At 44.4% G+C, this 13,580-nt stretch overlaps 1 protein-coding gene across 1 annotated transcript in view; it reads right to left on the bottom strand.

Moving 5' to 3' along the window:
- The window catches only part of CTSB (cathepsin B), a 113,704-nt gene extending 100,817 nt beyond the window's left edge, over positions 1-12,887 (bottom strand). Inside the window, exon 1 of the mRNA XM_033935519.1 lies at positions 12,744-12,887. The gene's annotated coding sequence lies outside the window, so the exon portion shown is untranslated. The remainder of the gene's footprint in view (positions 1-12,743) is intronic.
- Positions 12,888-13,580: the final 693 nt, after the last annotated feature.

The raw sequence follows: 13,580 nt of genomic DNA, 5'->3' as shown, positions 1-13,580 counted from the left end.
TGGGACCTGAAAGGTATGTGGGGGAGGTGGGATGTCCAATTTCAGCAGGCACAGGAAGCAGAAGGGATTCCTCCTCTCCCGCCCACTGCGAGGTCACCGAGGTCTTGTGGGGTGTGCGGGGAGGCGGGGTTTTTTTTCCAGCCAGGACAAAAAGTCTTACGGCAGGCCCTGTGGAGGCCTGCAATAGGTCCGGGAGGGGGGCGGGTAGGCGATGGCCCGAATATAAGCCAAGATCCCTGTTTTGGGGCCATTTTTATGGCCCAAAAATCTTGGCTTATATTCGAGTATATACGGCAATAAGTCTAATTTCTAGAACACAGGCATCTATTTGGATACTAAAGTACACTCCTCGACCTTTCCTGACAATTTGGTGGTAAGGACAAAAAAAAAAAAAAAAAAGACTTGTTGGCTGCTGGCCCACCTTTCCAAAAACGATTTATGCAGTCACCAAGACAAGCTCGCCTCTATGGGAACATAATGGTTAAAAGAGCACACAAGTACTATAACATTTACTTCAGGACATTACTATGAAGATTTTACATTCCAGTTTCTTCTCTTAAAAACACAGAGATTTAGAAGAATCTTCATCTCAACACTTAACTGTGAAATAGCTATTCAACCGGGCACTGCCTGTTAAATCTGAAGTGAAATATTTTCAATTCTATCCCATTGTTAGACCTGTTGACAGTCCTGGTACTTGACACTGCAGTCAAGAGAAGATATTTCTAAACAGCACAACAATGCCAAAGCCTGGAACTGATGGGCTTCACCACCAACTATAGATGAAAGAAAAACATTCTGGAAAAACTTATATAAAGACCCTGTAGAGACATGAAATAGCTATTACACATATATCAGAATTTCAAAAAAGTTAAACTAAAAAAAACTAGGAAAACTTACCAAATATAGGTTCTAGAAGAAGAGCTATAGAAATAAATAGTAGCACACTTCTCCTTCCGTATTCGCGGGGGTTAGGTGCAGAGCCAGCCCGCAAATAGAGAAAAATCGCATACGTTTTTGGGCTGGCTCTGACCCACCCCCGCCTCCCTCTCCGCAATCTCTGGAATTGGCAAGGCATTTACCATATATACTCAAATATAAAAACGAAATTAAAATGGGGATCTCAGTTTATATTCGGGATAGTGCCGACACACCCCCCCCAAACTTCCCAAACCTCAGACAAGAGGTCATGGACTGAAGCTGTGGGGAGACAGGACCAGGACAAATGTCAGAAAGTTCTGCTTCACACAGTGAGTGGTGAACGCCTGGAACACTCTCCCGGAAGAGATTGTGGAGGAAACCACCATTTCAGGATTTAAGGGCAAGTTGGATGCATATCTTCTTGAAAGACACATTGAGTAACTAAGATATTCACCAGGGTAGACCTGGCTGGGCCTCCGCGTGTGCGGATCGCCAGACTAGATGGACCCATGGTCTGATCCGGTGCAGGCATTTCTTATGTTCTGCCATGAGACCTGATGGTCCAGCTGTCAGCCGGGACAAGAGGGATCCCTTCCGTCTACTGTCCTGGTCGACTCTACTAACTTTAACATCCTCCCCCTCCCCGGTGTACTTTCTAAATCTCTGGTGGGCCAGGACAGCAGAAATCCCTCCCACCCCTGTCAAAGCCAATTTTAATAATTTTTACCTCCCTCCCCCCCCCCCCGCGTCCCTTTAGAATCCCTGGTGACCTTGGTTCTTGTGGGACTGCAAGAACTCGCAGCAGCCAATCAGCTAGCGGCTCTGCTTAGGCAAGAGCGAGGGAAGGTCACTTTTGCCATGGTTCACCGCTGAACCACCAGGGATTCTAAAGATATACAGGGGAGGCGAGAGGGAGGTAATAATTCTTAGAATCGGCTGGGAGGTGGTAGGGACGCGATAACTGACGGCAGCCAATCAGAAAGCAACGTAAGTCCAGGCAGGAGCGCGGAAAGCTCACACCTGACCTCCGCTGCTCCTGTCCGGGAAATAGGAGACGGATAGCGAGGGAGGAATCATGCTAGGCCATCAGGATGTTTTTAACAAAGTACGACGGCGGTGGGTGTTTGCGGGGGGGGAGGGGGTGAAAAAGTTGTGGCAGCAGGTGTTTGCGGGGGGGATATTTTTAAAAGGTGCGGCGGCAGGCATGTGGGGAGGATGTTTTAAAAAGGGGCTTGCAGCGGGGGGGATTTTTAAAAATGGTACGGGGGGAGTTAAAAAAATTGTACCTGCAGGGGGAGGGGGTTCTGGCTGGCTGGTGGCTGGCTGGCATTAGACTGCCTACCATTAGACATGCCCACTTCTAGACGTGGCCTGTACCCTGTCCCGGCCTACCACTAGACCACCAGAGGGGGATAGGGTACAGGGCACACCATTTAGTTCAGAATTTATTTTTATTTTTTTTCCTCCTCTACAGGTGGGTGCGTCTTATGGTCAAGTGCGTCTTATGGAGCAAAAAATACAGTACATCATTATCCCTTCCAATAAATTCTGTTAGGGTAGAGGGTTGTTTGTATCGATAAATTTTTTCATCATTGTGTTTAATAACTTCCTCTAATCCCCAAAACAACACAAATGGATTTAAAAGCAAGATCCCCTCCCTCAGCATTCTGGAGCTGTGATTATTAAAACCCTAATCAAAACCACCTTTCCCACAGATTGACAGAAGAGCCTGCAGTGGACATCTGACTCCACTAATTCTACCCAACCCCAACTGTACACAATCAAAAAGGTCTATAGACCAGAGCATGCCACATCAAGGACTGAAAGGCAAAAATTTTAAAACCACCCCAAACCTGAACTAATGCTGGGAATGTCACTTAAATGCTCCATTGCCCCAGATACCATAGTTACATTGTGAGCCTGCTGGGACAGATAGGGTGATTTCAAAATGCCAATAAACAAACATTTCCTTAGAAACCTGTCAAGACAGATGAACAAACTGACATACCAGTTCTTCTTATTTGCTTAGCAGTATATCAAGCATTCCAGGAAGTTCCTACAGGGCTTAATCCAAAACTGCCTTTTAAATAGAAAGGAAACTTACTTGAGACAGAGAGAGACGCTGTTGGAGTTAGGTTGGGAAAGGGAACAAAGGAAGAACAATGTATAATAGGCTGAAGAGATTGGTAAAGAGTTGTGAAATAAAAGTAAAGAGTAGAGGAGGGAAAATGATGTAAATAATAGAGAATGACAAGGGGACAAATTTGTCCCCGTCCCCGCAGAAACTATTTCCCTGTCCCATTCTTATAAGCTCTGCCTTAACCACACAAGCCTTGAACACTTATGATTTTAAAGTGTTTGAGGCTTGTGCAGATGAGGACGGAGCTTCCAGGAATAGGGACGGGATGGGAAAATGAGTTCCCGCAGGGACGGGGAAAAATTTATCCCTATGTCATTCTCTAGTGAACAGTTACAAGATAAAACAAGCTAGAGAATATGGAGACGATAAGTTATAAAGTGAAGAGAACAAGCAGAAAGATGAAGTTCTGGTCTGTGGTGGCATTCATAGGGATGTGAGCACAGAAATAGCACACATAGAGAAGCCCCTTGCACATTGGAAGTTGTGTACCGTATGTAATAGTAGTGCACATCCTCTGTGAAATGCTATGTGGAACACTGGGCGAGTACTCACCCCTACTCTTGTTCATGACCAAAACATGTGCCCAACAGCCTAGCCATGTAAAGGAGATTAAGAGACAAAAAAAAAAAAGCCAAGTTTTTGGGGTGGGGATGAAATAAAGCCATAGGTTCCATCCACATATAGATATTAGATAATAGTATGTCCATCAAGAGCAACCAAATGGGAGCAGCCTCACTGGGGCTTTGGAGAAAGGATCCAATGGTAGAAGAGACTTTATGCTGGTGATGAGGTAGCATCAAGTTCAATTTGATATACAGTATACCCCCACAAATTTGTGGTCCGCAGACTCAGTAATTTGCGGGTTTTTCCCCTCAGCCAGCGTGCACTCTGCAATGAGCACAGCTCCTCCCCCTTCCTTTCTAGTAATCACATGAGTACAACTCCTCTCCTTTCCCTCGAGCACTGTCCCAGCGGTGTCAGTCACACAGTGGAGGAGTTTCTTTTTTGCAAGCTGTCTTGCATCTGCCCCCAGTCGACCTTCTCTTCCACCACCCAGAACTTGAGGTAGCGCTGAGCATGCGAGTCTGACATAACGCAGTCGAAAGGGGTAGGCTACAGGGTCGATAGGCCCACCAATTTTGCCTAGTTCAGCATCAGCACTCCTTCTCCAGTGCCCGTCCCCTTTGATACAACAGCTGTCCCCTGGAAACAGGAAGCAACCTCGGAAGAGGACAGGACCCCAGAGAAGGGAATGATATGGGTGAAGTAGAGGCGAGTTTACAGTATTTGTGGTTTTTTGAAATTTGCGGGAGCTACAGGAACTTAACCCCCGCGAATTTCAGGGGAATACTTTACCACAAATATAAAACCAGGGTAAATCTAAGTGGTTTACAATAAAATGTTATTTAAAAAAAGAAAATAAGAACAAAAAACAAAATAAGAAGAGAAAGGGAACAAAATAGACAAAACACAAAATTCTGACAAACAACATGAGGAAAGGAAAGAATGGGTAGGTTATAATAAAAACGAAAGGGTGGGGAAGGGGAGGGAGTAGAACAAATAAGGTAGGGATTAAAGAGCATATCTGATTTCTGCCCACGAAACAGAAGGTTAGAGTTAAGAGCAAAAAGCCAAAGAAAAATAGTATGCTTTTAATTGCATCTTGAATATCACAAATGATTTTTCAGAACGGAGGGCCAGAATATATACTGGCCCAAGCAACCGGGGGGGGGGGGGGTAAAAGAGAAGTCTTTCAGACGTTCTAACCTCATCTCCTAACTTGGCCCAGGTGGATCATTGTTAATTCTCTAGATTTGGGAAGAGTGAAAGGAGTGAAGTGGTATAAGAAGAGCATTTTGGGTGTCAACAAAATTTTAAAGGTGGTGTAAGCAGCAGAAAACACCTTATGAAAGGCTCAACTTCATTCATAACAGGAATCAGGCACAGTCTGACATAGAACATAAGAACATAAGCAGTGCCTCCGCCGGGTCAGACCAAAGGTCCATCCCGCCCAGCAGTCCGCCCCCTTCTGGTGACTCAGAGTTCAGTGCTGTATGTCTCACTGTTGGGGGGAGGGCCAGGGAGTAATCATCCTGGAGGCCAGCTTCCATGCACTTGCAGCACTTCAGCCTGTGAGGAGTTCTGAGGGTCATCAGTACAACCCAAATTCAAAATGCTTTCAATGACAGAGATGATGCGGTATACAAACCTAAGGATTAGATTAGATTAGACAGAGGACCAAACAAAACATCTTAAACAAAATTCTAACAGCCCCCCCCTTGAATTTTCGCTTTAACTGCATTATGGGCAACTGGTTTGGGGTTCCAAAGGTACCCCAACCCGCAAAGGTTCTTTAAAAAGACGCCATAGGGTGATGGTTCATAGACAAAACCGCGCGCCGACAACTGAGCGCAAGACGGAGGCGCGCACCGAAGAAAATGACCGTTTTTAGGGGCTCCGACGGGGGGTTTTGTTGGGGAGCCACCCCACTTTACTTAATACAGATCGCGGCGGCGTTGTGGGTGGTTTGGGGGGTTGTAACCCCCCTCATTATACTGTAAACTTAACTTTTTCCCTGTTTTTAGGGAAAAAGTGAAGTTTTCAGTAAAATATGGGGGTTACAACCCCCCAAACCCCCACAACGCGGCACGGTCTGTATAAAGTAAAGTGGGGGGTTCCCCCCCATACACACCCCCGTCGGAACCCCTAAAGTTATTTTCTTCGGCGTGCACCTCCGCGCTGCGCTCAGTTGTCGGCGCGCACCTTTGTCTTCCGCGGTTTTGACCTGATACCCAGGGTGCTAGCAGCTGACATTCAGTTGTCTGTTTCGTCTTTCTACATTCTCTAGTCAACCCATACTACTAGTCTGTGGGGTATTCAAACTTGTCACTTTTCCGTTAGCTGGCAATAATTTGGGCTAACTTTTACTGTGCAAGGTGAAACAGCATGGAACACCTTATGCAAGGAGGCTGGACAAAGAAACATACAGAACTGAACTAGCTTAAAATGAGGTTGTAATATACAAGGATTCTTCAAAAAGTTTATACACTTTTATATTTTTGCAAGAAATGATTGAGACGCAAGAAGTAGTAATAGGGAGTGCTGTAGAATGTCATGTGACCAGACAGGCAGGCTAGCTCCCCCTTAGAAAAGTGATGTAATTTGCTTTTGAGATATTTAAGTGTTTAAAAAAAATAAAAAGTGCTAAAACTTTTTGAAGATCCCTCATACTCGCAAATTTCCACCATCCTATCAACTGGATCCTAGAGTTGGCCAATCTCAATTTTACTGCTTATTTTTAATAATATTGGCAAAACATATCTAGAACTTTTTTGTACTTCAGGAGAGAGAAGCTTCCTGAATTTGTTTTCCTTTGGAAACTACTAGTAGTTTACTATTTTACTTTCCAGGATCAAAAGACAAGAATACACCATTCTATAGACAATTAAGTTTTGAGCTTATCCACATGGTTATTCAAGCTCACAGCTGAAAAAAAAAAAATGTTCTCCACTTAAGCAAAGCAGCTCAATTCCCAGTGCTTCACACAGGCCATCTCACATTAATCAAAACAATGAAATCAGATCTAAGAGTTACAGAATGCATGCTCTGCTAATAACAAAAGGTGGTTTGCTTTAAGCTTCAGTTTTATTTTTAACTTACGGTACTATCCCACTCATTGTGAAACCATCTGCATGGCTTACAAGCTAAACGAAAAGAAAAAGTATAGTAAAAACAAGACATGATAAAGGAGGGGAGGAGGGATAAACTACAAAATTAATGACCGGAAAGGGGGGAAAGAGTACATAAGGGAAGTCGATGTGTTGTCCGATTGCTCTACCTCCCGAGCCTGCTGGGGAAATGGTTGAGTTCATCTAAAAGTTTTAAGGTCTGCTTTAAGCCTATCAAGAGTCATCTGACATCTTAAATGTTCTGGCAATTTGCTCTAGAGCAGTGTATCGCAAACTGTGTGCCGTAGCAGATTCCAGGTGCGCCACCGCCACTGGCTAACTGCTTACAGGACATGCCTCTCGTGGCAAGAGGCACGTCTTATAGGCAGTCGTCCAGTGCCTCTCCTGCTATCCACACCTCTCCCTCTCCAGAACCCCACTACCGGCGGCAATAGGAGTATCAGGGCCGCGGCTAGAGCACATCTGCGCATGCGTGGACATCTATGTGATGACATGATCACATTGACATCCACACACTTCTGGATGTCCTCCAGCTGCAGCCCTGCATTTAGTGTCGCAGCTTTAAAAAGTTTGCAGCACACTGTTCTAGAGGTTGGGGCCCTACACTGAGAAGATGGACTATCCAGCGATGTCATACACTATTATTTCTCTAAAAAGTGGGGACCTTGAAGCGATGCTGTGTCGACAATCTAAGTGATTGAGAGGGGATACACAGGTACTTGTGACTTGGCTTGGCCTCCGTGAAGACTGCATACTGGGCTAGATGGACCACTGGTCTGACCCAGTAAGGCAATTGTTATATTCTTTTGATACAGTGCGTCAACTTCTGCCAACACAGACTGCATTACAACACAAAATGATTTCCCCCATAGCAAAGCACTCTCTTCAAGGAAATCAGCTAACAGCCCATTTGGGATCTAGGCTCACTAATGGGCCGATGCTCAAAACCTAACACCAGAAAAAAAATCACCACCAGATCTGGGGCAGCAATAAACTTTACACTTAAAAAAATTCCATAGCGATCCAGTGGCCCTCCCACTACCCCCTCATGGCCCTGATGGTGTCTTTTCTGGTAGCCGAAGGTAGCCCTAGCCCCACCACAATCCCACATACCTCACGTTGGGAGTAGGAGGAAATAAGAATCTTTCCCTCCTCCCTCCTGGGTGGCAACAAAATGGATCACCCAGCTCCACCCAGTACATTTTGGAATGCACAGGGCAGGACCTAACTTGCAAACAAGGTCTTTTTCCCCTTATTTGGGAGTCAGGCCCACCCAGTGCATTTCAAAATGCACTGGGTGGGCTAAGTGATGCCTAAGGATTCCTATTCCCTCCTACTACTCTTGAGGTATGTCAAGTTGTGATGGTGGTGGTGGGGCTACCTGGGCCATCAGGTAAAATGGGGGGAGGGGGGTTGTTGGGGGTCTGGTCTGTCCTGGTCAGGTCAGGGGTCCCTCTAAGGGGGCCAGGAGGGTTCCACCAGGGAATTTTATTTTTAAAAGCAGGAGAGAGTCAGATCTTTAAAGAATTTGGGCCAGCTGTATGCTTTTTTATAATGTCAGTGTTTATGTCAGTGGATAAGCCAATCAGCGCTCAAGCACGGACAGAACATTAGTGCAGAATAGTGTGCAACAAAATTTAAACCATGATTTTAATGTGGCATAAACTTGCATGCTCATTCTGAGCATGCCGTGGTAATTTTGTAGTGCAAAATTTGGGGTAGAATTTGATTCTACTGTGAACCTTTCAGCATCAGCCCATAAGCAATTGAAAAAATAGCACTTGACAAAAAAATGTCTGATTTTGTTTTACTAGGAATCTCTGAAGACTGATCTCTATGGTTGAAAGTTGTTTTGGTGCACAAATTGATGATACATCTGCAAGAGTCATGTTTCTCTCCAGTAACAGGCTGCCTGAAGTGCTCTTTGTTTTGCTGACAAACTACAAGGAAGTTCAGAAAAAAAGGAAGGTCACACTAATCCACTGCCAGCGCTAGCTATACTGGTCAATGTCCAGCATATTGACAGAGCCTGGAACCGAGTTAAACACATATGCAAAAGCACCGAGGAAAACTAGATAAGTGCTCATCAGTCTTTTTGTTTTTGTGATCCCAAGATCACCGCCAAATAAAACTGTGTGACCCCTAGATGTGTAGAACAGTGATGCATCCATGGAGAGCCCACTCAGGTTGCAACCCGAAAATGTAAAGTTTGTGATCCCATTTTGGGTCCAACCCACAGTAGGACACACTGATCTAGATAGTATCTGGTTATTTAAATCAACATGGGGGAATTGGGGTTTGATATACTGCTTGGACAAGGTGTATTAAGTGGTTGACAATCTGTCCAAGTGGGCTCACAGTCAATCTAATGTACCTGGGGCAGTGGAGGATTAAGTAACTTACCCAGGGTCACAAGGAGCAGCGAGATGTTTAAACCCACAACCTCAGGGTGCTGAGGCTGTAGATCTAACCATTAGTCACTTAATCCCCTCATTGCCCCAGATACATTAGATAGATTGTGAGCCCACCGGAACAGACAAAGAAAAATACTTGAGTGCCTGAATAAACTCATGTAAACTGTTCTGAGCTCTCCTGGGAGAACGGTATAGAACATTGAATAAATAAATATGCCACACTCTGATACACACAGGACTTTGGGATGATATTGTTTTTCCACCTTCTTCGGATACTGTTACAAGGCAGTGGCCAAAGCCAGAAGGACTTAAGAAATGGTGGACGATCCAAGATGGCCACAGGGACGGTTTGCTGAGCGTCCTGGCTGAGACTTTCGGGCGATTAAACGATTTACCTGCTCCTCTAAAAAACTTTTTCTTCGTTTTAAAATGCCAAAACGAAGGGGCCGAAGCGCCGCTGCAGCCTCACGGCGCCCAGACCCCATCAGAGTCGGCAATGTCGACGAACTTCTTCGCCGGATGCAAGCGGTATCAGTGGCGGCGGCGGCTCACCCGATGGAGGCACTTGGAGGCGGGCTGCAAGCGATCTCCACGGGACTAGAGATCTCCCTTAGCCCCGACGCCAGAGCACCTCCCCCACTACCTCGGACAGCCAGCTCCCCACAAGAGGAGGAGTTACTGGAAGGCGGTGAGCTCCCCTCCTGTGAGGCTTCGAAAATCAGAGAGGGGAGCTTGGATTTAGAGCAGGACTCCCGTTTGGAGAGCCCTGTGGTGTCTGAGGTTATTTCTAACAACAGCACTCAGGAGGGACACCTACAAGAAATGAGGTCAGTTGAATTGTCTAAAACTGTGCCTAAAAAATATACCACAATAGTTAAGCCCCAAGAAATAACCCTTGAAGCAATTTGGGATCTAGTGGCAGATCTGGCTAATTCTATTAAGCCTCAATCGTGCCAAGTTGAACAAAAACTAAAAACCCATGAAATACATATAACAAATATACAGACTGATATGCAAGAATTAAAAAACTCAAATACGGTCACAAAACAGCTAACAGAAACATTAATGCGACTGCAGTATTCTATTATTATATTTCTATGTAGCATTCTTATAATAACTTGGCTTGTTCAGTTTTCTTGATAGTAGAGGGGATATATGTGAAGGGGAGCAGAAACAGGGGTTTTGTTGGTCCTTGCTCTGTATATTTGTATTTATAAAATGACAATTGTACAGAATATTGTTTCTTTTTATACCTTAATAAAATATGTTCAATATAAAATCATAACTGAGGCTTGTGCGGATGGGATCAGATGGTTTGCGGGGACCAAGCTTGTGGAGACGGGGCGAAAATGGTTTTTTAAAAAAATTTCAGTCTTAGTAGTTTGCCGGTCCACAAAATAATTCTTTTATTTCTGCCGGTCCATAGGTGTAAAAAGGTTGAAGAACACTGCTCTAGAGTCTGTGCCACACAAATAGTAAGAGACAGGTGAAGTTATGACAACTCCAGTGAGTTAGATCATTTAATCATCACATACTGCAAGTGGGGAGGGAAAGCATCCTGACTAAGTTGAATACTGTCAGCAATACTTTGAGACTTGTTTATAATCACGTATCATCCCCATCATGTTTGGCTGCCTATGTGGTTGGCATGGTGGTGACTTCTGAAAGAAGTTATAACCAGCATTTAAACGGGAGACTGAGGTCTGCTCACCTTAAGAGCCTCTTTCTACCAGCATTTACTGTGTTTGATCTTGGAGGCTGTAACTTGTCAAAGACATAAAAAGACTTGAAAGCAGTTCAGAGAAAATTAAAATATTGAGGTTTGCACCAAACACATGAGAAGAGATTAAAAAACCTTAATACTTGTATGTATACCATAAAGAGGAAAGGAGGGAGAGAAGATGTGATACAGATATGTAAATACTTCAAAGGAATTTAATATATAAACAAGTCTTTTTCAGACATGAGGAAGCAACACACTAAAGAACATGAATTGATGCAGGGTGTGGTAAAATTAGAAGAAACAACAGGAATTACTGTTTCTCCCTTAAAATAAGGCCTACCCCAAAAATAAGCCCTAGCATGATTTTTGGGGTAGGTCCTAATATAAACCCTACCCCAAAAATAAGCCCTAGTTGGATTGACTCCCGAAGCTCCTTCCAAATGTCCCCGACACTCCCCGATTCGCCTGCGGCAACACTTTCTCCCCCTTCCCCATGTGTAGCATCTTTCCTTCCCTCTCACATCTTTCCATCCCTACTTCCCATCCTGCGCAGACCCCCACCGACCCTCCCACCGCAAAGCTGACATAACTCCGTTCCAAAAAGCAACGGTGGCAGAACTGAACAGGCTGCTTTGCAGCCTTCCCCATGCCTCTGCGTCACTGATGACATACATCATAAGTGATGCGGCAGAGGGAAGGCCCTGGAAGGGAAGGCCACAAAGCAGCCTGTTCAGTGCTGCCACCGCTGCTGTTTGGAATGGAGGTATGACAGCCTCACAGTGGGAGGGTCGTTGGGGTTCTGTTGCACGGGGGGATGCGAGGGCAAGATGGAAAGATGGGTTAGCGGAGTTGTCAGGGTTCTGCTACACCGGGGGGGGGGGGGAATGGCTTTGTGTTATGACATCTGAAATTCAGTTTGTTTAAGGATGATCTGTAATTTATTAACCATTTTATAAGGAAGATGTGGCATACAAGAACAATGCTTAGATTAGATCTTCTAAGGCAACATAATGAAATTGCTTTTAGGGTTCTGCTGCAGGGGGGGGAGGGAGGGAGGGAAGGGAGGGACAGAAAGATGCTGCAAAAGGGGGATGTGTGAGAGATGATCGTTGTATACACACACACACAAAAAAAAAAAGCCATTCCCCCAAAATAAGGCACTGTCATATTAATTTTGGGACCAATAAACGCACTAGGGCTTATTTTCAGGGAAATGTGGTATATATTTCTCACAGAAAGAGTGGAAGGTGCGCGGACAAAGACACATAGGCAAGAATAGTGGAATTCTATATATAAAGAGAGAATGGATTAAAAATAACTAAATGACCTTCACTCTTCAAAAAGGGCAAAGAGTGGTGCAAACATAAAGTTGCTTTGGTGGGCACACTGAAAGGACCATACAATCTGATGTCATTTACTATGGAGGGGATAGAGAGAGAGAAATATGCCACAAAACAGCTTGAAACACGAAAAAAAATCACTATTCTAGACACCTAGTTTCTGCTGATTACATTTCTCTAAAAAAAACAAAAAAAAAAACAAAACTTATACTATCCTAATAGTGCTCTTTAGCACAGTAGATCATTTCCGGATTCCACTCAATAATAGAACGGTTTCAAAATACTATCCCTGAATGTAAAACTTACCTTGGTCTAAAAACAAAATTATATGATAAATAAAACCCTACTATTTCTGGGAAAACAAAAAAACAGGCCAAGGTACCCAGTTAAGAATTAAACATAACACCACTAGCCATGCCAAGCCAAAACCAGGCACTGACAATACATCTAGAACTGATGAGACCCAGAAATCAACTTTCAAATCAAAAGAGGGGGGGAAACGCAGATTCACCTTACCTGCCCCGAAAAATGCGTCTACCCCCAAAGCCCTGCGCGAGCTTCTCCTATACCGGCAGCCGCGAGCTGACTCAGGTCACGTGACCCGTTCTCCGCAGAACGGCGGGCGGGACACATCACATGCCACTGGTAGCTGCGCTCTGATTGGAGCGGATGGGATGGGGTAGGGGTGGATAACCCAACCTCCCCCTCCCCCAGCACAATAGGGGAAGATCTGTTTACAGTAAATTAGGTAGCGATAGGGGAAGAGCTGGTAATCTTAGGCGTTTCCCGCAATGTGCGTTTCTGCTGCCTTAGATGCTTGGTATATTATCCACTACTTAGCGCTTGAGCATGAATTTGGATCATAAAATAAATTACTGTGTTGCGCTTTTTCTATAGCGAATCTCTTGCCGTTTTGTGTTGTGCTTACTCATCTTTAGAGTTAGCATTTGTGGAAACAAAAAAAAAAAGAGGACGTATGACTCCGCCCCTCCACTTCTCACCCATTCCCTTAGTCTCCCTTCCCATCCTCTAGTCCGGGGCTCTCCAAACTTTTCGTTTCGAGGGCCACATTGGGTACTTAAGCACTTTTAAGCGCAGTCATAGAAAAAAAAAATAAAAGATAGTTCTAGATCAGTGGTCTCAAACTCGTGGCCAGTATGTTTATCATAATCACAAAAGTAAAATAAAACAGTTTCTTGATCATATGTCTCTTTAGCTATAAATTACAATATTATTATTAAGATTTAGCCAAAAGGAAAGATTTATAAACTATAAAGAGTTTACCTCTTTCAAAATTGTCATTTCTTTAATAAGACATTAACTTTTTTCCTGAGGCCCTCCAAGTACCTACAA

This window comes from Geotrypetes seraphini, chromosome 3 (genome assembly GCF_902459505.1).
Source record: "Geotrypetes seraphini chromosome 3, aGeoSer1.1, whole genome shotgun sequence".
Classification (NCBI taxonomy): Eukaryota; Metazoa; Chordata; class Amphibia; order Gymnophiona; family Dermophiidae; genus Geotrypetes; species Geotrypetes seraphini.
The sequence above is the reverse complement of the archived record's forward strand: the minus strand, read 5'-3'. Positions and strand labels throughout refer to the sequence as shown.